Below are 26,359 nucleotides of genomic sequence, written 5' to 3'. Positions count from 1 at the left end.
TCCACTATTGTTTTATTTATTTACTTACTTACTATCATTATTTTTTATTAAAATTTTTATTTACTATTATTATTTATTTATTAAAGTTTATTTATTTTGAGAGTGAGACAGCATGAGCAGGGAAGGGACAGAGAAGAGAGAGGGAGAAAAAGAGCAAGAATCCCAAAGGGGCTCCATGATGCCAGCACTCCTGACCTGAGCCGAAGCCAAGAGTCAGACACTTAGCTGACTAAACCACCCAGGTGCCCCTCTACTCTTATTTTAGATAATGTGATTATTGTTTCTTTGTAGGCAAATGTAGTTTATCTTAAGCCATGTGAATCACAGCTCCGGTTGACCTTGTTTAAATTTTGTCTTTAGGAAACAAACATATTTCAGATGTTGGTAGATAACACCTCAGGATGTATATTACATAGTACAGAGCTATCTGCTTTTTAAAATCATATATATTAAACACAACACAACACAAACACAAACCACGTATAATAAAAGTTGATCAAGAATTACGAAAGTTCATTTTCATTTTTGCTGATATGCTTAGCTGATAACCCTGGAGTTTATTGATAAATGCACTAGTAAAATCTCCCAGTATCCACAGGAGAGCTTTTTGTTTAGCAGACAGCATAAAATAAGTACTTTGCTGAAACAAAATTATCTATTTAATGAGGTTCCAGAACGTTAGACACTATGTTCTGAGGTCAAATTGTTTTCGATAATGGACTGTGAGGTCACATTTTTCCTCTTTGCTACCAGTGTACCAAGGACAGGGTTTAAGTTTCCTCCTTAGTGGTAAGTCAGAATCTCAGCACTGTCTCTTGCTGCCAATATCTTTAATTGCTATTTGTTCTTACTGAGAACACGATTTTTGTTTGTTTGTCATCAAGCTCCCCTTAAAATGAAAATGGTTTCAGATATCACAGCTTGACTTCATTTAGGTCTGATATTGTTCACTAAATCTCTACTAAACATGATTTCTAATGATTCCTCTTTGATCACTGTTTTATTATTATTTGTGAGCAAAGCCTCAGAATTGTTTTAAAACTGGTTTGTTTTCAACAAAGTTATCTACAGATCTTCCCATTAGCTTTCTGCTATTAATCAAGTAAATTTAAATCTAACTGCTATCAAATAGATTTTTCTTAGCACTCTTTGGAATAAAAAACTTGAAGAAACATGCCTCTAGTGTATTTTTCAGGTTTTCTAAACTCATACTCTAAAATACTGTGTTTTTACTTAAGAGCCTGGGATTTTCCAGTTTTCAATTTGCTCAGATTAGATTTCAGTTATGAGAAATCTAGACCCATGTAAAAAGTGCTTTTGAATCAGTTCTTGAGATCAATATTGCAATAAAGCTATGCATGAGAAATAAATTATCTTGAAAAAAAACTTTATAGGGTGAATATCATGGAGTATTCTAGCTTATTTCATATTTAGGTGAGGTGTTTTATCACTTACACTAAATTATTCTATTCAAGAATCCCCATCACTATGGAGCTTTTGGTAAATAACCACTTTTCTCAATTTTCTATGTTAATATATTCTATTTTAGATAAGTAGCTCCCAAAAATGTAATTAATTTATTTGCATCTCTTATTATTTTTGCCTATATTTACTTATTTTATTTCAATCGATTTTTAAATCCACCAATTTAATTGAACCTTTAACTATGAAATTATAGATTGATGCACATTAAATACATATATAGCTATTAAGATTTAAATTTATGTCTACCACATCACTTAAAAATCATGTTTTCCAGTAGGTACACAGGTATCTGTTTAAGAAAAGCTTTTGGGGGTGCCTGGGTGGCTCAGTTGGTTGAGCATCAGACTCTTGATTTCAGTTCAGGTCATAAAACCAGGGTCTTGGGATTGGGCTCCACCTCTGGCTCTGGGCTGGCCATGGAGCCTGCTTGAGATTCTCTCTCTTTTTCTCTGCCTCACTTCCCTGCTTGTAGGTTCTCTCTCTCTCAAATTAAAAATTAAAAAAAAAAAAGCATTTGGTTTCCTACCTGATCTATATAAATATGGATATTTGACAAGACCTGTTTCTATTAATCTGAAAGTTAATTAGAAAGAAATAGGGGCACCTGGGTGGCTCAGTTTTTAAGCATCTGACTTCAGCTCAGGTCATCATCTCACAGTTTGTAAGTTTGAGTCCTACATTAGGTGAGCTTGAGCCCCACTAAAGTTGAGCCCTGCTGTAAATTCGCTCGCTCTCTCTCTCTCTCTCTCTCTCTCTCTGCCCCTACTGGGATCTGGGATTCTCTCTCCATGTCCCCCACTCATTTGCACCCTCTCTCTCTCTCTCTTAAAAAAAAAAAAGAGGCTCAGGCAGTATGTTAAAGGAACATTGTATTGAGAATTAGAAAAAGTAGTCTATCTTCTAATTAACTTTGTATTTTTTCCTTGTGATACATAGTTTTGGCTACATCATCTGAGACAAGATCAGGTCCTTCATCTCCACACTAAACGTATAGATTTGCTAAGACACCTTCAAGCTTTTAACTTTCTGGGAAAGTCAGAAATGCTATATAGCACTCTTGGATGATGCTCTATTTTGGGTAACACATATTTAAAATTGTATTACTATTACTATTATTTTTTTAAATTATACTTTAATTTTTATGTTACTGAAGAGAGGATGCTGTTTTTTGTTTTATTGTTCCATGTGAGTTCTCGTAACCTTGCTAGAGTTCAGTGTCTGGCTTGGCATCCCAGGTCTGATCCTCATTCTTACCCAACTACATGTTCAGTGTAGAAAGTAGGGTGCTTCTGAGATTTAAGGAATGCAAATTCTTTAGTTAGCTAAGTTTATTAGTCACTAGCAAGAGGCAATGGGGAGGCATTGTGCTTGGTGGGAAGCAGTCAAAGAAAGACTTGACTTTGATATTCTTTATAATATTGGATAAGCTACTCAAGTCCTTAGATCTTTCATGTTTTCCACCTGTAACAAAGCTACAATTATTAGAACTCCCATGAAGGTATTGGTCAAGGGATAGCTGATCATTCAGTGGAGGTAGAGGTAGTCAGGACACTCTCTAACACATCATCATCAGTCATGTTTGACATTCAACTGGTGCAATGGCAGGAAAAGATAGATACCATTATCTTTTGGTGTGTGCCATATAGAAGATAAAAAATGGCAGGGTGACACTCTGTTGATGGATCCATAAACCACTGATTAAAGTACTATTAAATAAAATGAAACCATTAATATTTTGATTTTTCTCCTTTATCTAATTTTACCTGTTATTCCTCTTTGTTCTTCTGTGCTGAGGTTCTAACTTAGCAGATTTTGAACATATCTGAGCTTTATGTGGACTATGCCCTTGTGACCTATAAATATTTCTATAGAATGTGAATATTTTTGCATATTACTTAATAGAATACCTCTTAACATCATCTCCTTGGTGGTTTTGCCCTGACACTAATTACATAGGGCACTACATAAGCACACTATAACCAAGAAGACTACTCTTCCAAACAAAAAGTTCTGTTACTATGAAAGAGGGATCCAGTTATCTTTGATGTTATTTTTCTTCCCTCTTATGTTTTCAGTGAATCACTCATTTGAAAAATCTGCCATGTATGTCAGAAGGTGATGATTTTTTTAAAAATATTTTTATTTATTTCTAGGAAAGAGAGAGAGACAGCGTGAGCAGGGGAGGGTCACATAGAGAGGGAGATACAGACTCTGAAATAGGCTCCAGACTCTGAGCTGGCAGTCAGCACAGAGCCCGACACGGGGCTCGAACCCACAAACTACAAGATCATGACCTAAGCGAAAGTCGGACACTTAACCGACTAAGCCACCCAGGCACCCCCAGAAGGTGATGATTTTAAGTGAATTTTAAGTGAAGTTCACTTATCATTCATTCTAAGCCAATTCTATGTGCGTCCATAAAACTATGTTCACTCTTATTTAAATTTTACAGTCTTATATATGAAAACAATGTCCGAGTGCAATATCACTTGACTTCTCCTTGCAACTTAATAACTTCAAGCAATTGGTTAGGAAAGGCTATACAGTACCATATGAAAGAATCATAACTGGTGATTTTTTTTTTACTAGTTTGCTTATTTTTTTTCCTTCTCAGGACTAAAATCTTACCAGTTTTCAAAATAGATCTTTATCTGCTGATTTTATATACAAATTTGCAGGATCTTTGAACCAGGTACTTGCCCATTTTCCTTGTGCTATTCCAAGTTTTATACATCAAGCTTTACTACTCAGATACTTGCCAAGTAATATCTCCAGCTCTTTTAGTCTATAAGAAGCTACAATGAAAGAAATGTGTGGCCTGCATTCATGGTACTATTTTTTTTTACCTCCCTGAAATTTCCTAAAAACAGAACCTATTTTCAGCCATTTCTTATTCCAATCTGCATTGCTTGCCTGAATAACTGTAATAAAATAGTACAAAACAAATTTTGATGGGCAATTTCAGCACAGCCCATCTGTTCGGCTATGCCGTGTGGCAGAAACCTAGACTTATGGGTCCTGCTGTTTGTAGAGCTGCCTTACAAAAGTGTGGAGACTCAAAACAACAAGGTATTTCATTTATTTCTAGGGCTTTTGTTTGACTCCCTTCCCCACCCTTCGCAATGGGACTACAGCAGCCAGCAGGGATCCAGTGGGACCAGGGATGGGAGTCCAGGTGGAGTTGGAACCAGCCCAGGTGTCCCGTTAGAGCATTAGTGGGATAAGCCCAGGTTGTAATCCACTAGGGAGAACAGATTCAGACTCGAGAGAGACCCACTATAACTCCAAGCTCAAAAAACAAGAGGGGTAATTAAAATGAGGGATCAGAGCCAAGAGCGAGCAGGTGGGCAGAGACCAGCTCTGCTCTGGAGCGCATCATAATCCAGCAAAGAGGGCTGCTGCCTGGAGCAGGGAGTCTGGAGCTGCTGTTCACCAACTGGAGAGTTCATAGGATTGAAAGATCGTGAAAATGTTGACAACTCCCTCGGTCCTTTAGGCTAAAGCTAGGCTGCACCGAGCCTTTTCTGGTAAAATTCCTCAGATTTTCTACTCAAAGGAAGGCAATCTGGTTGTGATTCAAGGGTCACTTGTTCTTCCTCCAAAATGGCCTTGCACATTTTATTGTATTTTATTTGAATGTAAACACTATTACTGAGCAGTAAATAATGATTTTCCTTACCCATTGATTACTTAGTGCATGTTGATGCATTGATTTGTACAAGTCCAGCTTAAAATGGAGCAGATGGGTATGTAAAGGTTTATTCAAAATCAATGTGAATTAAATTGCCGCTCCCCAGTAAAATGGATTGTAAGTTAGAATGGCTATTTTCTTAAATCTAATGTGATAGAAGAATGCTGTCTAAGGCGATCTGTTAAGGTGAACTGACTGAAAGTGCAACTCTTGATCTCAGAAATAAACATTTGCAAAAGATACTATGATTTAATGAGTATAGATATAAATATCATATGAAGGGACCATATTGTGTCTTTGAAAATGTAGTTAATGAATTTTAGCAAATCTCTGAGAAAAAAACAGGCTTGGCAATAAATCTTGTAAAAAAGAAAGATAATCATGTTCCTTTGAATTATACAGTATTGCATACACTGCTTTTCCTCCTAGATTGGGTGTTTGCAAATATTCACATATGCATATGTTACAGTAGTTTAATCATTGCTGTGAATGCAGGAGTGCTGGCAGGATGGCTTCAGCTAAAGGAAAATCATTAACATTTACGTCCTTGTTTACTAGTGTTGCTTACAATGTAAAGAAAATGATAATCCATATATAGTTCATTGGTTCTCTATTCAAGCTTGTTCCTTAACACAAAAAATGTCTAACCATTCAGGTTCCTGATCATTAAGGGAACAGGCAATTCTTTGTTCATCTCTTTTTCCTAGGTAGATCTTAGAGGTTTAGAAAGGCCAGGCAGGAGAGGAAGGTATCAGAAGGGATACAGAATATTAGGTTTTATTCCAGTACAGGGTGCTGCTTTGGCAGAAAACAAAACATATTTCAAAATGATGGTGAGCTTTTGGTTTTCCACTAGAAATGCTCATCAATGGATTGTACTTCTGATTTCATCATGTCCATTTATAGAGTGATCGATTTGCGACAGTGTACCTGTGTGTGGATAGATGTCCCAGAGAAAGCCTATTCTCCTCGATGAGACTACTTACTGAACTTTTATTGAGTATATCATTTGTAACAAGTAGTATACTGTGCACCAGGGATTTAAAGAAACATAAAACAGACCTCCTGCTTTTAAGGAACTGTTTGGAGTGGGATCGTGATAACGATCAGGCAACGTCGGTCCTATGCAAACTGTGTGAATACAATGCTTCAAGAACTTAGAGGAGAGAGGGTGACATTATTCCATTCAAGGGTGTTGTGGCATCTTAGCTGGGCCATAAAGATGAACTGTACTCTGGAGGCTTGGGATAGCAAGGTAAAGTTGGAATTGATGAAAATCTAGGGAATTCAGTAAAGCAAGAAAAATACAGTACATAATTTGGAAGGGTGGGTTACATAAAAGAATTGGAGCATGAAACATTTGGTGGGGGAAGAAGATAGGGAGATCTTGAACAGTCTATTTTTCCTATGTAGTTTTCAGACTAAAACACCTAACAGAACATCTTATTTATTTTTGTCTGATTATTTAAGTTCAAGGAAGATTTTATTGAGCAGAATGTGGTCAACACTGCTGGACGTAACAATGAATGGGGAATGGGCACATTTGTAGATCACTGGATAGAACAATGTATCTGTGTAGTGTGTGTGTGTGTGTTGTTTATGTGTGTGTATGTATTAAAACATTCCTCTCAAGGAAGGTGTGTGACATAAATTATATTACAGTTCCAGTTCTGACACTGACCAAATATGTGACTTTGGCTTAAGTTATCAACCCTTCTGAAATGTAACTAGGTGGTCTCTAGTATTTCTTTCACTTTTAATCTTCTTTGGAATAACCATCTAATTCTGTGGTTCAAAGCAGAACATAAGGAGTCAGACTGTCTTGAGTCAAATCTTAGCTCTAATACCAGGAATACTGTAATACTAGGAAATTCTGTATTTCCTAGTTCTGACTTTCCTAGGACTTTGTGGTTTAGCTTCTGGTACTCCCCTAAGCCCTGATTTATTTTTGGAAAACTAATTAGACCCATTTTTTAAGGAAACTCTTGCCTGGATGCCAAACTTGATTTAGTTTATTCACAATTCTAAGAGGTGCCACCAGTAGCATGCCCAATCACAGGGAATTAACAGTGATTGGGCTATCACTTTAGAAATAGGAAACAAGGGGTAAGACAGGCAGCCAGGATATAAAGACCTGGATAACCATAGAGAAAGATGATACCCTATAATTACTACATAAACATAGGCAGTAAGACTCAGCATCATCCTTAGAAGTTTCTACTCTAACGCATATTATGAGAGAGTGCAGAAAAGGGCCACAAATGCTTCCTTGCCATTAAGAAGTGAGTCTAGTTTTCCATGTCTTGAATCTGGACTGATCTTATAACTTACTTCTGTGGCATAAGTGACAGAATGTAAGTTCTGAACCTAGGACTACAGAGGGCTATGCACCTCAGTCCTCCATCTTGGGAGAGAGAAGGCTTACCGTGCAAGCAAGCCAATTGTAGCTTGTTGCAGTGGGAGACCACATGGAGAGAAGTTTCACTTCATCCCAGCCTTCCCAGCTGAAATTCTCATGAACACGCCAGCCCCCACCCAGTTAGCAGCTCTTCACAAATGCAAGATGAACCTTGAACCAGAAAACACAAGGAAAAAAAAAAACCCAATCAAATTGACGAACCGCAAAATTGTGAGCAAAAAAACTAGCTTGTTTTAGGCATTGTTTGGGATGGTTTGTTCTGTAGCAGAAGTTAATTGCTATACTTACTGATGCATGAATCACATCTTAAGTATCTCCACTAACAAGTGGCCAACTAGCTTTCCCATTAAGGAAGAGAGATTCCAGCGTTTGTTTTCTCCATATTTATTTTCATGACTAAGGAGACTCTATTGGCTCAATTATGAGTTTAGGTCAACCTTAAAGTCTTTCAGATACTAACTATATTGTTTGAATTTTCACCATAACAGTTAAAAATCATCAATAAAATTTATAGCCTGTTTTTGAGATACCAAATTTCATTATGCAGCTTTTAAATTGTCATTGTCCTGCCTTTATTTTTATTTCTGATTTACTTGAACCCAGTAATATTTTCTGGGCTTAAATGCATTCAGTGCTTGTATTTTGTTTTTTGTTTTTTTCTCATCTAGGTTTCTAAACTCTGGGACTTGCTGAAGTTTTCTGAATCCAGTTTTGCTTTTTGCAGCTCTCTCTAGCACTGTAATACCTTGGTTATGTCGAAACCCAAAAGGTTCGGTGAGCCAGATGTGTGCCTGTCCAACCAGCTCACCCTGGTTTGAAACACTACCCTTTCATCATCCTTGTCTTCCCGTTAGGGCTTAGATGTTCTCAAACTTTGGCTTGCGTCCAGCCTTCTCAGAGAAGTGCTCTGAATTATGTCTATGGCATTTGTTTTATCTTTTCTTGGGTAAATGTCCTGATCATTTATTCTATGGATTTCTGTGATGGACCTAGTGAGGATTCGCCAGCCATAGTTATCTCTGTCAATCCATCAGCTAATTGCACGACCTTTTCTTAAAAAACTCAATTTTGCTGCAATCACTGTTCTGCATACTCTGACCCATTATAGTAATGAAAGAAAATTAAAGCACACTCCAAAATATGAAAAAAAAAAAAAGCAAAGAGCAGCAAGATGAAATGAAATGGTTATGTCTATAGACTAAAATTTAAATGTGGGCAAATTCTTTGTCAGTAGGGAGTTTTTATGTGAAGCTCTTTTAGAATAAATATAAAATATAAAGACTAAAGTTAAATAGAAGTGTTGAATTGACTTCCCAGTCCTGTGCCTTCCACATCATGTTTATGCAATTGTGTTTTTAAGTCAATGTCTTTATTCATCTGAAAATATCACCCAAGTGCTTTATCCCGGCTACAAAGGAATCACATTTCAGTACCGCTCAGTAGGTTGGCATAAAAGTTTTAATCCCTTTATAGCCATCAGATGAAACTAACTAAGGGGAGAGGTGTCTAAAAAGTGAAACAGTCCCAATCATTTACCTTTCAATAATTATGTTTTGATGTAAAGAGGATCTAAAAATCCATCATCCTTCAGCTGCAAATTACATAAGCCAAAAATCACACAGGTTATGTATTGAAAGGAAAACAGTGACATGCTTATCTTGAGCAGAGATGAGTTACTATTGTCTCTCATTATAGAATTCAAATTATCCCAGAATACCTATTTGTAAGCAAGTGATATTGCACTGAGAGACAAAGAAATAATTTACAACCTTATAATTGTAGATATTTCTAATTTTATCTCATGCAGTTAAAATAGAAATAATTTTTAATTAATGTTCTGGGAACCTCATAATGCAACCTCCTTGTTGCCAAGACGACATTTAGCCTAACCTTCTAAAGCATTAACATATTGTTCAATATCACTTCTCCTGTGGGAAATCAGCAAAATTTGATGATTACAGAGGAGTGGCCTCGAAGATTGTAGGGAGAACATATAATTTCTGGGGAATTCCACAAAGACTGTGAAAATGATGTGATAGCAACTAGTAAATACAACAAATTAATACCCGCTAGATTACTTTGGGCCCAATGAAATCAGATGTTATCCAAAATGCTTTGTTTTAGAAATTAAATTTTAATCCATCTTCTTTTAAGACTAATTACTGTTATTCTACACATGTACATTCTTATATTTTATATAAGAATTTACACATATGTATAATTCTTATATTTTTGAATAAATTGCCAAGTTAGTACCTCTTAGATAACTAGTTCAATAACCCTTTCTTGGCATGTGCAAAATAGGATCCTACTTAGTTGGGGTGGTTTTCACATTCTGCTCTACTGATTTCTTTTTTTAAATGGCTCTATTAACTCATTTATTCCATTCACTAAGCACCTCCACCAAGTTGGTTACTACAGTAGGCTCTGGGAATACAAAAATAGGCATATGTTTCTCCTAATCCAAGCAGTGGTTGGATATAGTTCTTATGTACATTGTTCCCAACTGTAACCTAAAATTTAAATAAACCAGGAAAACACAACTAGGGCACCAATAAAGAATAGAATGAAAAGTATATTTTCTCAATTTTTGCTTTAAAGTCCCAATATTTTTTTAAAAAATGACCCTATATAGAATGCACCATTACTTACGCAAAGTTCCATAGTCTCTTGTGTGCACTATTGTAATGATTCATACCAAAACTGCTGAAAAACTAAGTTTTCGAAATAATGGTAAGATTCAGTAAATGAAAGCATATTTATTCCATGAAGTAATATGGGCTACTGTGACACAATCATCCTGTAAATGAACCCAGACTTGCCATTTTGTCGAAAACAAGGAAGTGCTTCTCCACTGGTTTTATTCAGAGCAAGTAGAAACAGCCATAGGCTTGGGATTCAGTTGCCATTCATTCTTTCCTGTTAGATATTCAATAAATGTAATTAGATTGACTGACTAAACAGTCTTATTTACATCATAGAAGGAACTATCTGGGTAAAAGGAAATCCCCCTTGATAGCCAAGTCTTCCGAAGGATGTCTTCAATGCAAAGAGTAATGAATATTTCCCTCTGGAGACAACTGACCTAATATCAGCTTAGTGAAGAGACTTAGCCCTGTGTCCATTAGCGTAAAGTCAATGCTATTGACAATCATCAAATGCTTTTATGTTTTGCACTAGGTACTTAAGAAATAAATATCATTGATGAGAACTAAAGTCTGTTGATGTGTTCCTGTAATTAATCTTAATTAATAATACATTAAATATTTTCATGATTGTGTGCACATACATCATTTAACATTGATTTATGCCAAAGCCATTAGGAAAGATTTAGTGGCATATCACAGCCGGGGCTATTCTTTTATTTATTTTTCTCCTTCCTTTTCAAAAAATGTCCTAATTACCAATAATAAACTAATTTGATATTATGCTTAAAACCATAGTAAAGTTTCTGATACTTTCAAAATTGTCTATGTCTAATGTGTAGAGTTTAGAAAATACATGTATATAAATAAACACAATACCTATATAAAAGTATGTGCATGTCTCTATGTAAATAGGAATATGAACATAAATGTATGTAAATGTATATATGTGCGGACGTAAGAGATGAACATCTCTTTTGAAATAAGACATCAAATGCAAGAAGTTAAACTGTTTTTTGAAAATATTTTTTTAATGTTTGTTTATTTTTGATAGAGAGACAGTGCGATTAGAGGAGAGGCAGAGAGGGAGGGGGACACAGAATCCAAAGCAGGCTCCAGGCTCTGAGCTGTCAGCACAGACTCAGATGTGGGGCTTGAACTCATGAACCATGAGATCATGACCTGAGCTGAAGTCAGACACTTAACTATATCTTTGGAGGAATCAAAATAGAGTCATTAAGAATACAGTCAGAAACATCTACCCTTAGATCCAGATTCTATCAATTATTAGTTACGTCACATTAGAAGGTAATATTGCCTCCTTTATCTTCAGTATCTTTTTAAAGAAAATGGGGAAAAATTATCTCAAAGATTTTAAAGAACATTATTAAGTGAATTTGTGTATATATAAGGAGATTTTACTACACAGCTTAGAACATAGTAAAATCTCAATAAATTGTCAGAGTTGTATAGCCCTCTGAGTTATACCAAGATTTTGGAGATTACTATTAAAAATGTAAGTTAAGATTAAAGAAATTAAGATTGAATCCTAAAAGAACAGGAGAAAATATATGCTGCAAATCAAAGAGAAACATATGCATATAAAGATGGAGTTTGAAGGCAATAAAATTAATAAACTTTTTCTTTTTTAATTCAAATTTGTTATAATGGTGTAGAAATAGAATCTACACTGTGTGGAAAGTTCCTGGTTATAAAATAACTGTGGTATAAACCATGAATGAAGAGATAAAACACAAAGGGTCTAAGTATGATCATCCTAACTGGCAGGGAACAAAATAATAAGGCTAAGATTTTATGACCTTGTCAATTTCTCTATTGATACAGCAAGACTGGGAAAGGGAGAGATTTCTAAAAGCATTTTTAGATGACAGTCAGGGATAAAAAATTGTCTAAAGTAGAACAGTAATGGAACAAAAGCAAATAGAATGAAAACGTTTGTCATGGGAAATGGGAATACTGGAGGAAAAATAGAAAGTTCAAGAGTTAGGTGTAAGAATTTATGATAATAGAGACTCTCACGATATTTTTTGAAATGTGTTGAAAAATGAGCAGTACTAGATGTAAAGAATCAATAGGCCAGTATTACAGGTAGGAAAGATTAGGTTTTAGTAAGAAATGAGTCTTGAAATGTAGGGTCTTTTTCCCCTTAGAATAAGCTATTTGGTATGTCTCCAGTGAATTTGCTTTGATTAAAAAAATCAGATAATAAATTGGATAAAATATGTGAAAAAATATTTCTGGCACTGATATTACAGATTTGCTACTACAACTCTTAATGAAAATCCTGCTTTAATATTTTTCTGATATTTTTACTATGAGCTTGTTCCCATAGCAGATTAGACCATGCAAAGGCCAGTACAGCTCAGGCAAAGCTCGCCACAACTTAGAAACCCCCAGCAACATTGACATAATAGCAAAGCCGCCTCTGGGAGAGATGGGTGACCAGCTGCAGGCCAGCCTTTCTCTTAAAGAATCATTGGTGTTGTTTATATGGGCTGAAGGAAATTCTTCTGAGGAGGATATTCAGTCAGATGTCTCCCTAATACTACCTTTTTCATGTTTTACTTGTAGAGTAAAAACCAACTGGGTTTTAATTTTAGAATTGACTAATGGGAGGCAGGGAGTGGGACTGAGTTGGCTTCGAGGGCCAGAGCTTAGGAGTCAGACCCATCTTTGAATCCTGTTTCTGCCATTGCCTTGTTGGATGCCTCACAGTTAGCGAATGTTTCTGAGTCTCTGTTTTCTCATTCCAAAAATGGGGATATAACATTCACATAATATAGGTATGGGAACAGGTCCCGGGAGAGGAAATCCTCAATAAACGTTGACCATTGTAATTATTACCTCATTGTAACATCCCAGAAGATTCTCCACAGCTTTGTGGTGGCTAGTAAGAGATGGTGGCAATAAGATGCTATGGAGGCATCATTCTCCTTAACTACCTTCACAAGTTAGATCTTGCTAGTTTTATACACAATTCATCAAGTGAAAGTTCCATTATGTTCCAGTATCACAGAGTATCTGGTAGAAGCTTTAGGGGGCCACCAAGTTTATTTTCTTGTGGATTGTACTTAATTTATCCAAGATAAAGTTTTCCTTGAGAAACTTTTTTTAATGTTTATTTTTGAGAGAGAGAGACAGAGACAGAGATAGAGAGAGCGAGCATGAACATAAGCCGGGAGGGACAGAGAGAGAGCTAGAGAGAGGGAATCCCAAGCCAATTCTGCACTGTCAGCATAGAGTCCCTGGGGAATTTTAAAGCCTGAGACAAAATTTCCTTCAAGTAACATTGTGCCTAGTTATATCTAAAGGGACTTTGAGCACAACTTTTAAGTAGACTGGGCTAAATCCTGTTTGCTTTGTAATTTTGGTTAAGGTTCATTTATAGGAGTTTCAGTTTTCTTGAATGAAATCATAATCCATATGTGCCTGGGTTTTGTGAAAATTTTTTAAGAAACAGTACCATCCCTATGCAAAATTTCTACCCAGTCAGTACCAGCTCTCAGGAGAGGAAGGAAATCAAAGACCTCTGTTTAATCAATGCGTGTTGGCCACTACTGTATCAATACCTCGTGTAGCTCCTTCAAACCACTTAAGCATTTCTCAGATCACGGAATTTGTCTTCTTTTTTTAGAAGTCCTTTTGGCTTTATTAAATTATCTTATGAGTTTTAGATATTTATTCATTCAGCAAGCATCTATTAACCTAGGCACTGTTCTAAATGCTAGAGATACTACAGTGAACAGGACACATGCACTCTCAGTGCTCACAGAGTTTAAATTTAGTGGCATAGATGAATAATTTATGAGGAAATAAATAGGACAATTTCAAAGACAAAGTGCTATGAAGAAAATAAAATCGGGTAAGAGGAACTGGAAGAGAGAGAGGGCTGCTTTAGATTGAATGGTTCAGAAATGGTCTCTCTGTGAATGTGGCATTTGAACCGATGAGTAGGTGCAACAAGGCAAAGATCTGGGAGAGAGTGGCCAAGGCAAAAGACATAGTGTGAAACCATAAGATAAGGATGAGTTTGTTGTTTCTGAGGAAAAGAAAGAAAAACCATATTCATTCTCCTCACTCTGCCATAACAGAATGCTATAGACTCAGTGGCTTAAACACCAGAAATGTATTGTCTCAAAGTTCTGGAGGCTGAGTAGTCCAAGATAAAATATCAGTGTGGTAAGATTGATGCTAAGGCCTCTTCTCTTGGCTTGTAGGTGGTCAACATCCCACTGCGTGCTCACAAGACCTCTTCTTTGTGAGTGTGCTGAGATCTCTTTTTTCCTCTTCTTATAAAGCCACTAATCCTACTGGATTAGGGACCCACTCTTATGACCTCATTTAGCCTTCCTTACATCACAAAGGCCCCATCTTTAGATATAGTCACATTGGGGGCTAGTGTTTCAACATATGAATGTGCGGGGGGGGGAGAGGAGGGTACATATCAATCCATAGCAGCTACTAAGGCCTAATTAGTGAGAGAGGGATTGTTATAAGATATAGATGGACACATAGAGAGGCACTAGATTATTCAGTGTCTTCTAGACTATTCTAAGGAGTTTGATTTTATCCTAGTTGATAGGAACTCATTGGAGAGTTTGTAAAGCATTTCAAAATTTGACTTACATTTAAAAAAAAATTACGATGGTGGCTGTTTGGAATATTGAATATGAGAGGAAACAGTAGAAGCAAGAAAACCAGTTTGAAGGCTACTTTCATAGTCAAAAGGAGAACTCATGGTAGCTTTAATGGGAACACTGGTAAGCAGGGTGGCATAGTGATCTAAACTAGTGTATTCCATAGTAGAGTCAACAGGCTTGTTAATAGATTAGATGGAGGGGCATGGTAAGAGACATAGAAATAAAAATCTTCTAAATTTTAGCTATGAGCTCTTGAGTGGTTGGAGGTACCATTTGCTAAAATTGTAAAAAAGCAGGCAGCTTCAGGTTGAATAGAGTTGAATCCAGAGTTTTGTTTTGCACTTCTTGAGGCACCCTTCTAGATATTCAAGTATAGGTGTCCAATAGGCAACTGAATTTACAAATCTTGAGTTGTGGAGTAGTGTTAACAATTTGAGAGTCATCTGTGTATAGCTAGTATTTAAATCCTTTGGAGTAAATGAGGTTCCAGAGAGAGAAAGTTGAGATTAAAACAAAGAGTCTCAGAATTAAACCTCAGGACATAATAATATCAAAGTCTAGCAAGAGAGGAGGTACCAAAGAGAATCTAGAATTGCTGTTGAGATTCTAGAAGATTGCAGTGTTGTGAAAGCTAAGAAAAAGTAAGCTGGCAGGAATGGAAGAGTCACCTTCATGGGATGCTACTGAGAATATAAATTGAGGACAAAAAAAATGACTATTGTATCTGGTAATGTGGAAGTGATTGGTGACCTCACTTAGTGGAGTTTCAATGTAGTAGTGTTGGTGGGAACCAATTTTAGAGTAGATTGAAGACCAAATGGGAGGTGTGGAATTGCAAATGGAATTGAAACAAGTGTCTTTCATCTTAGAATCACCTATGGAAGTTTGAAAACTACCAGTGTCTAATCCCAAACCAGTCTAATCTCAACTCAGTTAAACCAGAGCCTCTGGGAGGGAGGAACGGAGCTTAGAAGTATTATAGGAGCCTGGAGTGTTTTTAATGAGTTCCTCAGGCAATTCTAATTTGTCACCACCATTGAAAGACACTCTTATTGTCAAGTGTTTCTAGAAGTTGTTTTGTGTGTGTGAAAGAAGACAGGTGGCAGTGGCAAGAAAAGTATTTGTTGTGGTTGTTATTGTCATTATGGTTTTGACTTTGTTGCTCTTTTTTAAACCAGAAATACTAGAGGATATTTACATTCTAATGAGGAGGATCTAGTAGAGAGGAAGAAGTTAATAATTTAGGATAAAGAGAAACAACAGCAAGAAGGAAGTCCTTGAGGAGGCCAGAGGAACCAAAAACTGTATACTTTCAGGTATCTTATCTTCTAGTAGCAGAAGCAGACATTTTTATTTTCTAGCACTGAAGGGATTCATTTTGCCTCACTTGCAGCTGTAGTCTGATCCTGACTGGAAAAAAGATATGAAACAGGTCATTAAGTTTTTTTAAAAATGCATTTTCAAAAACAATTTTATAAACTGTTCATAATTTTATATCTTTTATGTTTCTTAGTAATTAAAATTCTCAATACATGTTAGTGCTTTAGTTAACTTTTTATTTCCTACAGAACCATTAGTCTTTTGGGGTCATTGTGATCAAAAGCTTTGGCAAGACATGTCTAGAAATACTCACCTATCGCATATTTAGTTAAATTAGAATGAACAATTTATTCAATACAGAACTTTTCTAAGTTTAAGAGAGTAGGTTACACCTGACATAGTGCTTGCACCTGCCATAGACGGTAACAATGAAAATCTATTACTTAAAATCATATTCAATACATCATTATAATATAGTAGAATGGAAGAGATCCTTTCATCAAGCATGGAGAATGTAGAAGGCCACTTTTTGATGAGTAGTTCAGATATCTTTGAGAAGATTCGAAAGCTTAATGGCTTTATAAAAAGCAATTAAGCCATATTTTTGGATTACAGGAAAGTTACCTGGATTACACAAAATGAATGTGTAAACTTACACATTCATTCAAAATTCAAAACTTAGAAAATTCATCAAATTGAGTGAGATTTTATTGTCAAACTAACTTGAAGTTGATCTAGAGAAGAGACTAGAATCTGCTCAGACTAATAATCTTAGCAGTCTAAAGATCTTAGGGTGTGGAAGACTTCACTATTCACTTTGCTTTGCTGATTTATTTGTGTGGTTGTAATTTTTTTTCTAGCAACTAGAGGCAATAGAAAACAGATTTCTGCTCCCTGTAGCCCCATTAAGAAAGAGATTTACAGGTTATTACAAAATTTATGCAAATATTTAAGCACAAGTGTATTTACCACACTGTTATTTGTAATATTATACAGAGATAAGATCTAACAGCAGTTGGGGGCTGAGTAAATAATGGTATATCAAATAGATTATCATATACCATTAAAATATTTATAAAGTGTTTTTCATTAGGAAATCATTTCAGAAGTATGATAAAATATAAAACAAAACAAAAATGTAAAGTACAGTATGTTTTCAGTAAGATGAAAACTACCTAGAAACTAAATATTGAAAATAAATGTAATTTTTGCTTATTTTCTGGGTAGTGGGGGTTGTCTGATTATTATGTTTTTTCTTTCTTTTCTGTATATTTGAAACTTTCTACAGTGAGCATATATTCCTCTATATTTAAGAAAAAGCCATGCCTTTTGTAGATGAATTCAAATAATGAAAATGTTATAAATTCCATTTACTTTTTTTCCTTTTNGTTTTATAATGAACATTAGTTTCTAAAAAATACTGTTTCTAGGACCCAAGATAAGTGAAAATTAAATTTTGGTTTTAAAAATTCAAAGCATTTTACTAAGTATTTTAATGCCAAAGTCAATTAGAGTCATGAAAACATTTTGAAAAATGAATAATGTGCAAAAAGAATCCCTTATTTTGTAATAAAGCTTCAGCAGTTGTAATTTATTACCAGATGCTGATGCAGAGACTGAGACATCTGGCATAATATATGAGGAAACACACTAATTAAAAAGAAAAAAAAAAGAAGCATTGAACCTAGCTGTTTTAGTCATCAAAGTAAATACAGGAATGACATGAGAAAATTGAAGTCATATTATGCGTGTGTCCTCAAAAATTTAATTGAGGCTTGAATTTGAATGACATGAGGATTTTTCTGTCCTTTTCTCCTCTGATTTTGTCTATGTCTCTAACAGTTCAAAAAACCTTGAAAGTAATTTACAGATCATCTAGTCTAGTCCCCAAATTACTAGGAAAAGCAATGTACAAAAAAATGTATTTTCTTTGTTGATGTTCACAAAGACCATATGGATAGACCAGAGTACCCCATCATTGAACTTTCTTTTTCCCCAAAATCTTACATAAAATCTATACCTGCCTTTAAAATAAATGAACAACTCATGTCTACATTTAAAATTTTTTAATTAAAAAATTACTTTGTCTTACAACTAGCTATGTCAAAGACACAGTCAGTTTTGATCACAGAATGATTACAACAAATGCTTTTCCATCTTGGGCACAAATCTTGACTTGACCTTCTAATTGAAGTTTACACATGTAACAGGAATACTGCTTTGAGGACTTTTAAAGATTTTTAAATGGAGTATGGGTAATAACAAAGATACTCCTAGCTCTGTGGGTTTTATGTGTACTGTGGTTTGTTTTGTTTGTTTAAGGCCAATTTCATACATCTGTGTGCTATTTTTGATTTCATGTGGTAAGGCTAAGGTTGTGTTCAAATATACAATAACTCCTCAAAGCTTTCTGTGAGTTCCTCCTTCACACTTGTCAACTGAAACAGTTCACCAGTTATAATATTTCTACTTCTGGCCTCCTCCCATTTCCTGCTTCCTTCTCTCATGGTTCTTGTGCAGTATAGAAACTGGGTCTGTGACTGGGAGATGAAACCCTCCATTTTGCAAATTGGAAAATTATTTAATTGCATCACTGTAAGCCATTTAGATACATGATGAATTTCCAGTATTCTGCAAACATTCAAATATTTTTTCCAGATCTCTGCCTGTTGAAGAATGCTTATATACTATTAACGTAGAGAAGTTGTTGTAGCTGTTGTTTTTCAAATCTTAATTAAGTACATTGCTTTTTTGTCCTTAAAAGCATATGGGAGATGCTTAAAGAAGTTTTCAATGAAACGTGAGCTGATGACTCCTGCTTAGTACAAGGAAAACTGATGAGCAGTTAGAGCAGTTAGGAGCCATTACCAGAGATAAGGCTCTAAATTAAAGCTTAACTATAAACTTCAAAACGGAGTAACAAAGGGAACAGGGAACCATTATCTAATTGTGATACAATTCAGTGGAAAGTAGGTAATGTTGATTTCAAGTACTCTGGCTACACTAGTAGAGGTTGCCATTGTACATAATTGTTTCATTAGTTTGACTTGTAAACACATAGAAAAACACCATTCAACTGCCCCTTTTAGAATTAAATAAAAGTGTAGGTTTCCCGCCAAAGTGGTAATTCCATACTGAGACTTGAACTCAAAAAAATACTCAGCCAATGCTGTACAGTGAAATGCTCCAAGCCCAGACATTTTAACTATCCTAGTTTTGAATATCTTTCTAGGAGACAGAGGGCTAAACAACCAATCTAATAGACTAATAGTGATTTAATTCAGCTTAATAATTAAATCTGATCGATTATTTAGAATGCAATCATTTATTCCCTAGACAGTCAAGTGTTAAGAAAAATCTATAGATGTCCTCAGAGGTAATACTCAGGACTCTGGGTAGAAATCACCAGTCTGAGAGAGAAAGAGACTATACTCAAGTACAGAGAGAAGCATCCAGGCCATGAACTTCAGTGTCATCTGTCAGGAGAAATCCTGGCCCAAGGGGGGGCCTAATTCTGACTGCCCTCTGCTCATATGAGTAAAGAACCATAATGTTAGGAAACAAAAGTAACCACTAGCCAAAAGAATTTATCACTGAGGGAGGGCAACTAAACGAGGACAGTAATGCAGGAAGACAAACCAAGCTGCAGCCACCAAGAGCCTGGCCTCAGGAATCAATCGATTTATTTATTCTTCCCTTTCTCCTTCACCTCATGGGGGTCAAAACAACTTGACTTTGATAATGCAATTTTCAAACCACTTACAAAGCAGGTAAATTGTGGTCTTTGTGATATGTTCTTAAGAGAGCAAGCTCCCCCCCCTTCACCTCCAGCTATTTTCAGCTACTCTCTCATCAGCAAATACAACCACAAGCTTTTGAAGCAGTTTGAGTTTTAAAAGGGAAAGGCTTCCATCTACTGGATTCTTTGAGTAATAAAGACTATGTGATTCCACATTAGAATTTCTTTTGGTGATGGCAGTGCACAACCTGGCATGTCCACTTAGAGGTTTCATCATTTTCTTAAATTGCATTTCATTTTAAGACTCTAGTTATTAATGAACATATTCAGATTTACGAAACATCCCCTCTTTATGTTACACAAGGGAGTCAAAAGGAATACGTAATTTGCCTTTTCCCTTTAAAAAATGATATGAAACAGTAATATAGCCAACAAAAAAGTTCTCTTAAAATCTGCAATGAAAATAACTTTAATATGGAATATCAAAATGATAGAAAGTAATGGGGTGTTTTGTTTTATTTATACAAATAGTCACCTCACTTTCTTTTCTAAAAATTGCCACNGTAAAAAATAAATAAATAAATAAATAAAATAAAAAAATAAAAAATAAAAATTGCCACTTCACAAACTAACCCCAGCTTGATTACAGTGACCCTAGTTTCAGTTCAGTTCATGTTACTTAATGTCCTATTTTCTTTTTTTTTTTTTTTAAGACTTTTTGGAGGTTTATTTATTTATTTATTTTGAGAGAGTGTGTGTGCATGCACACATGAGATGGGGAGGAGCAGAGAGACAAGGAGAAAGAGAGAATCCCATGTAGGCTCCACTTTGTCAGCTTAGAGCCCAATGCAGGGCTCAATCTCACTGTAAGATCATGGCCTGAGCTGAAATCAAGAGTTGGATGCTTTATCTACTGAGCCACCCAGGTGCCCCAATGACATCTCTTCTTGCTGAAATGCTGCACTACGTAGATAATAGCAGGAGTCCTCTTAGGGGGCATACAATGAACTACACTAGAGGGTATAAACACAATTTGAGATAAGTCATGTAATATTCCTCTTCTATTATCTTTCACTGACAGTACAAAGAAGAGGTAAAGATCTGTCCCCCACCAACAGGTTGGATTTTTTTAAAGGAACGTTAGAATATAAGGCTTTTATTTAATACAAATTTAGTCAGTAGAATGCATATGTACATGAAGCATAATTTTTAGGTGTCTATGTTTTACTGAACTCTCTTGAATTTATAACCCCAATTCATGTCTAAATCATGCTGAATATCTTTTATACCTAATTAAAATGAATTAGAAGTTACAGGTTAAATCTCCATGTATAACTATGGAGAATATCTGACAAATAAGACAAAATTTAAGTCAGATTTTTTTTTTTCTTTAAATTTGTAGATACCTAGGTAGGACACTGTTATCTGTGGGTTTTCCACAGGACCATAAGACTTAGTTTAAGAAATAAAGGAGAAGACTGTTGAATTGTCTCTTAAACTACAATAAATACCTAAAGGTTCCCAGCTGAGTTCCCTAGCACTTTAAATTCCTTCCCTTACAAGTTAGTGAATATATAACTCCACATCTAAAAAAGAATAAGTCTTGCTAAAACAATTAATTAGGGTTGCCCTGGACCTCATTTTGAATACTCTTAGCTCAGAAGCTGGAATATACTCTTCCCAGTTGAGATTATGACCTTATATTTAGACCTGAAGAATACCCTAAAATAGGATTTTTTGAAGACTGTGAAATGGTTTGCCAAGAATAGTAGATAACTGTATATATTACCTTGATAAGTATATTCAACAAATTAAATTATAAACAATGATGTGAAAGTAATTCTCTTTAGTGAGGACCTATTTTAGTCCTATAGATTCCCGTTTTTGAATTGTGTATGTTCTGTTCGTTTTCTTTTGTATGACCAAACTTTGTCACATGTCTATAGCCCATGTTAATTGACACCAACAACTTTTTATTTTTGCATCAGAAAATGTATTGCCATTGGAGAGACAGACAGAAATTGGCTTTTTCTTTGCACTTTCTCCTCTAACAAAATCAAACCCAGACATTCTAAATTTAGCAATAAATAATCACTCTGTGACTTTAGTCTGTGCATTAACCTTAAATTATTTAAGGGAGACTTTACAAATGAAACAAAAGTGAGAAGTTACATAGAATTAGTTGATCTGACATAAAAGGAATCGTTTATTCATTTACTTAACAAACATGCGTTGATTTTTTAAAATGTGGCATTCTTCTAGGTCTTGAGGATCGAGAGGTATATAAAATCGACAAAAATCCTTATCTTCATGGAGCTTACCTTATATTAGGAAGATATTAAATAAAATAAGTAAATAGTATGTTTGATTATGACATTGCTAAGGAAATTAGTAGGTCATGAAAGGGGACTGGGCCAGACTAGCTGTGCCATTTTAGATAGCTCATTAGGAAAGGCTTCATGGAGAGGAGTTAGTGAGTTGACCATACTTGACATTGTGGCCTGCTGGTGGAAAAGCTCAGGGGTCTTTGAGGTCATAGTATGGTTTTAGCTGGGTTATCCTAACCTACCTCCTTGTGACTGTGCTTATATAAGCTCCATTATCTGGGAGTACCTTAAACCTATGTAGACTACTCAAATTTCAGACCCACTGGCCATTTTACCTTCAGTTTCCTGTCAAGGGGAATACCAATTCTCTATTAGGGAATCCCATCCCAATACACCACATTTAAATTAACCCCCCATTTAAGAAGTTCACAGTGATCATAGCAGCAGGTTGCTCTGCTACATACACTCAGTGTTCAGATTAAGAATTGTTCATTTATCACAAATGTTACTAAACCCCCCTGGTTGACTCCCTTCTGAGTGCTCTGTGATGTGCTTCCATGTCGCTTCTCTCGATTTAATGAGGAAACATATAATGAATATTACATGTGAAGGAGAATGACTTCTTCCTGAACCTCTTTCTAGTAAGAAAAGCCTGAACTCTAGGAAACCTAACAAACCATTATTCCACCTTTGTGTAGGTACCTTATCAAAAATAGTTTACAGATGCATAAAAATTGCATTTTATTTTGTGTAAGTTAAACAATACAGAGGGCAGGTCGGCTGCAAGAATTTCTTGTATTATAAAAGTATGCATTAAAACTTCTATATTATAAAGTAAGAAAAAATGTTTTCCCTAGGATTAACCATTAATCTGTACCATTTTGACATGATGTTTTTGCTTTGGCTTGCATAATTAAGAAAACTACTGTCTGTGCTTCAAACTTGATAAACTGTAATTTTAAAAGAATATTTAAGGCCCAGTCTCAGGAAAATTTAGCTTTCCTATATAAAATTAAGCCATAAAAATAGGTATTTCAGAGAACATATAATAGATGACTGGAAATATATGTCAGCTTAATAAATGATGCCTAATCTTTTAAAACAGAAAAGAAAACCACATCAGCAATTATTTTTTAAAAAGCCATCTAAATTTTATGTCTTCAGCCCTTCTTGGTAGGAGAGTTGAAATTTTCATATTTTGTATAATGACACATATGTCACCTTGGCTAAGAACTAATAATAATATGTCCTAATGAAATAAATCCACCATATAAAATATCATGGAGATTCCTTTCCTTTTTTTTTTTTTAGAAAGACTTAAATAGAATTTTTATTAACAAGGTTTGATAAAATGTTCTTAACCATTTGTTAATGTCACTATTGACCATATTTAAGAGTAGAGACCTTGGTTATAAAGCTGTGAATCAAAATTAACATAATGCTTTAGTGTAGATATTTTTTCAAATTTTATTTATTTATTAATTAAATAGTTTACTGTCAAGTTGGTTTCCATATAACAACCAGTGCTCATCCCCACAAGTGCTCTCCTCCATGCCCATCACCTCCGTTCCCCTCCTCCCCATCCCCATCAGCCCTCAGTTTGTTCTCAGCATTCAAGTGTCTCTCATGGTTTGCCTCCCTCCCTCTCCTCCACTATTTTTCCCCTTCTTCCCCATGGTCCTCCACNTTATGGATTGTTTCCTTTGCCGTGGAGAAGCTTTTAATCTTGGTCAGGTCCCAATAGTTCATTTTTGCTCTTGATTCCCTTGCCTTTGGGGAATGTGTCAAGTAAGAAATTGCAGTGGTTGAGGTCAAGGAGGTTGTTCCTGCCTTCTCCTCTAGGGTTTTGATGGTTTCCTGTCTACATTCAGGTCCTTTATCTATTTTGAGTNTTCCTAGGTATTTTATGGTTTTTTATGCAATTGTGAATGGGATCAGTTTCTTGACTTCTCTTTCTGTTGCTTCATTGCTGGTGTATAAAAATGCAACTGATTTCTGTACTTTGTTTTTGTATCCTGCAACTTTGCTGAATCATGAATCAGTTCTAGTAGGCTTCTGGTGGAGTCTGTAGGGTTTTCTATGTAGAGTATCATGTCGTCTGTGAAATGTGAGAGTTTGACTTCTTCTTTGCCAATTCTGATGCCTTTTATTTTCTTTTGTTGTCTGATGGCTGATGCTAGGACTAGGATGGCTGATTCCAGCATTATGTGAAACAACAGTGGTGAGAGTGGACATCCCTGTCATGTTTCTGATCTCAGGGGAAAAGCTCTCAGTTTTTCCTCAATGGATGATGTTAGCTGAGGGCTTCTCATAGATGGCTTTTATGATGTTTAAGTAGGTTCCTTCTATCCCAACTTTCTCTAGAGTCTTTATTAAGAAGGGATGCTGTATTTTGTCAAATGCTTTTTCTGCATCTATTGACAGGATCATATGGGTTTTATCTTTTTTTTCATGTATCACATTGATTGATTNGTTTTTCCCCGTTGAGGATGATGTTAGCTGAGGGCTTCTCATAGATGGCTTTTATGATGTTTAAGTAGGTTCCTTCTATCCCAACTTTCTCTAGAGTCTTTATTAAGAAGGGATGCTGTATTTTGTCAAATGCTTTTTCTGCATCTATTGACAGGATCATAATGGTTTTATCTTTTTTTTCATGTATCACATTGATTGATTTGTGAATATTGAACCAGCCCTGTAATCCAGGAATGAATCCCACTTGATCTTGGTGGGTTCTTTTTATGTACTGTTGGATTTGATTTGCAAGTATCTTTTTGAGGATTTTTGCATCTGTATTCATCAAGGATATTGGTCTGTAGTTCTCTTTTTTTGCTGGGTCTCTGTCTGGCTTGGGAATCAAAGTGATGCTGACTTCATAAAATGAATCTGGAAGTTCTCCTTCATTTCTATTTTTTGGAATAGCTTGAGAAGAATGGGTATTAATTCTGTTTTTAATGTCTGGTAGAATTCCCCAGGGAAGCCATCTGGCCCAGGGCTCTTATTTGTTGGGAGATTTTGGATAACTGATTCCATTTCCTCACTAGTTATGGGTCTGTTCAGGTTTTCTCTCTCTTCCCATGTGAATTTTAGTAGTGTGTGTGTTTAGGAATTTGTCCATTTCTTCTAAGTTGTCCAATTTGTTGGCCTATAATTTTTCATAGTATTCCCTAATAATTGCTTGTCTTTCTGAGGGGTTGGTTGTAATAAGTCCGTTTTCATTCATGATTTTGTCTATTTGAGTGCTCTGTCTTTTCTTTTTGAGAAGCCTGGCTAAAGGTTTGTCAATTTTGTTTATTTTTTCAAAAAACCAACTCTTGGTTTCGTTGATCTGTTCAACTGTTTCTTTGGTTTCTGTATTGTTTATATCTGCCCTGATTTGTATTATTTCTCTTCTCCTACTGGGTTTGGGGTGCTCTTGTTGCTCTCCCTCTAGTTCCTTTACATAATGCTTTAGTGTAGATAATATTTCAATTTTTTTTCAAATTTTTATTTAAATTCTAGTTGGTTAACATATAGTTAAACACTGGTTTCAGGAGTAGAATTTAGTGATTCATCAATTATATATAGCTCCCAGTGCTCCACAGAAGTGCCCTACTTAATACCCATCACCAATTTGGCCCACCGCCCCACTTCCCTCTCTTTGTTTGTTCCCTCAGTTTGTTCCCTATAGTTAAGAGTCTCTTATGGTTTGCTTTCCTCTCTCTTCTTTTTTCCTTTTCCCTGTTTCCCCTTCCCCTTCATCTGTTTCGTTTCTTAAATTCCACAGATGAGTGAAATTATATGGTATTTGTTTTTCTCTGACTTATTTCACTTAGCATAATACACTCTAGTTCCATCCAGGTTGTTGCAATTGGCAAGATTTCATTCTTTCTGATGGCTCAGTAATATTCCACTGTGTTTGTATGTTTATGTATGTACACACACATATATGTATACACACATACATACATACAGCATTCATCAGTTGATGGATATTTGGGCTCTTTCCATAATTTGGCTATTGTAGATAATGCTGCTATAAATGCTGGGGTGCATATGCCCCTTCAAATCAGTATTTTTGTATCCTTTGGGTAAA

General features: G+C 35.5%; 1 protein-coding gene and 1 long non-coding RNA gene across 3 annotated transcripts in view; one reads left to right on the top strand and one right to left on the bottom strand.

Moving 5' to 3' along the window:
• Window positions 1–26,359, top strand: part of GALNT13 (polypeptide N-acetylgalactosaminyltransferase 13) — a 528,727-nt gene that overhangs the window by 429,515 nt on the left and 72,853 nt on the right. The window lies entirely within an intron of this gene.
• LOC144234483 (uncharacterized) overlaps window positions 16,209–26,359 on the bottom strand; it is a 79,713-nt gene continuing 69,562 nt past the window's right edge. The window contains exon 5 of the long non-coding RNA XR_013335970.1: window positions 16,209–16,311. This is a non-coding gene — a long non-coding RNA (uncharacterized LOC144234483). The remainder of the gene's footprint in view (window positions 16,312–26,359) is intronic.

This window comes from Crocuta crocuta, unplaced genomic scaffold (assembly GCF_008692635.1).
Source record: "Crocuta crocuta isolate KB4526 unplaced genomic scaffold, BGI_CrCroc_1.0 scaffold154, whole genome shotgun sequence".
Taxonomy (NCBI): Eukaryota; Metazoa; Chordata; class Mammalia; order Carnivora; family Hyaenidae; genus Crocuta; species Crocuta crocuta.
The sequence above is the reverse complement of the archived record's forward strand: the minus strand, read 5'-3'. Positions and strand labels throughout refer to the sequence as shown.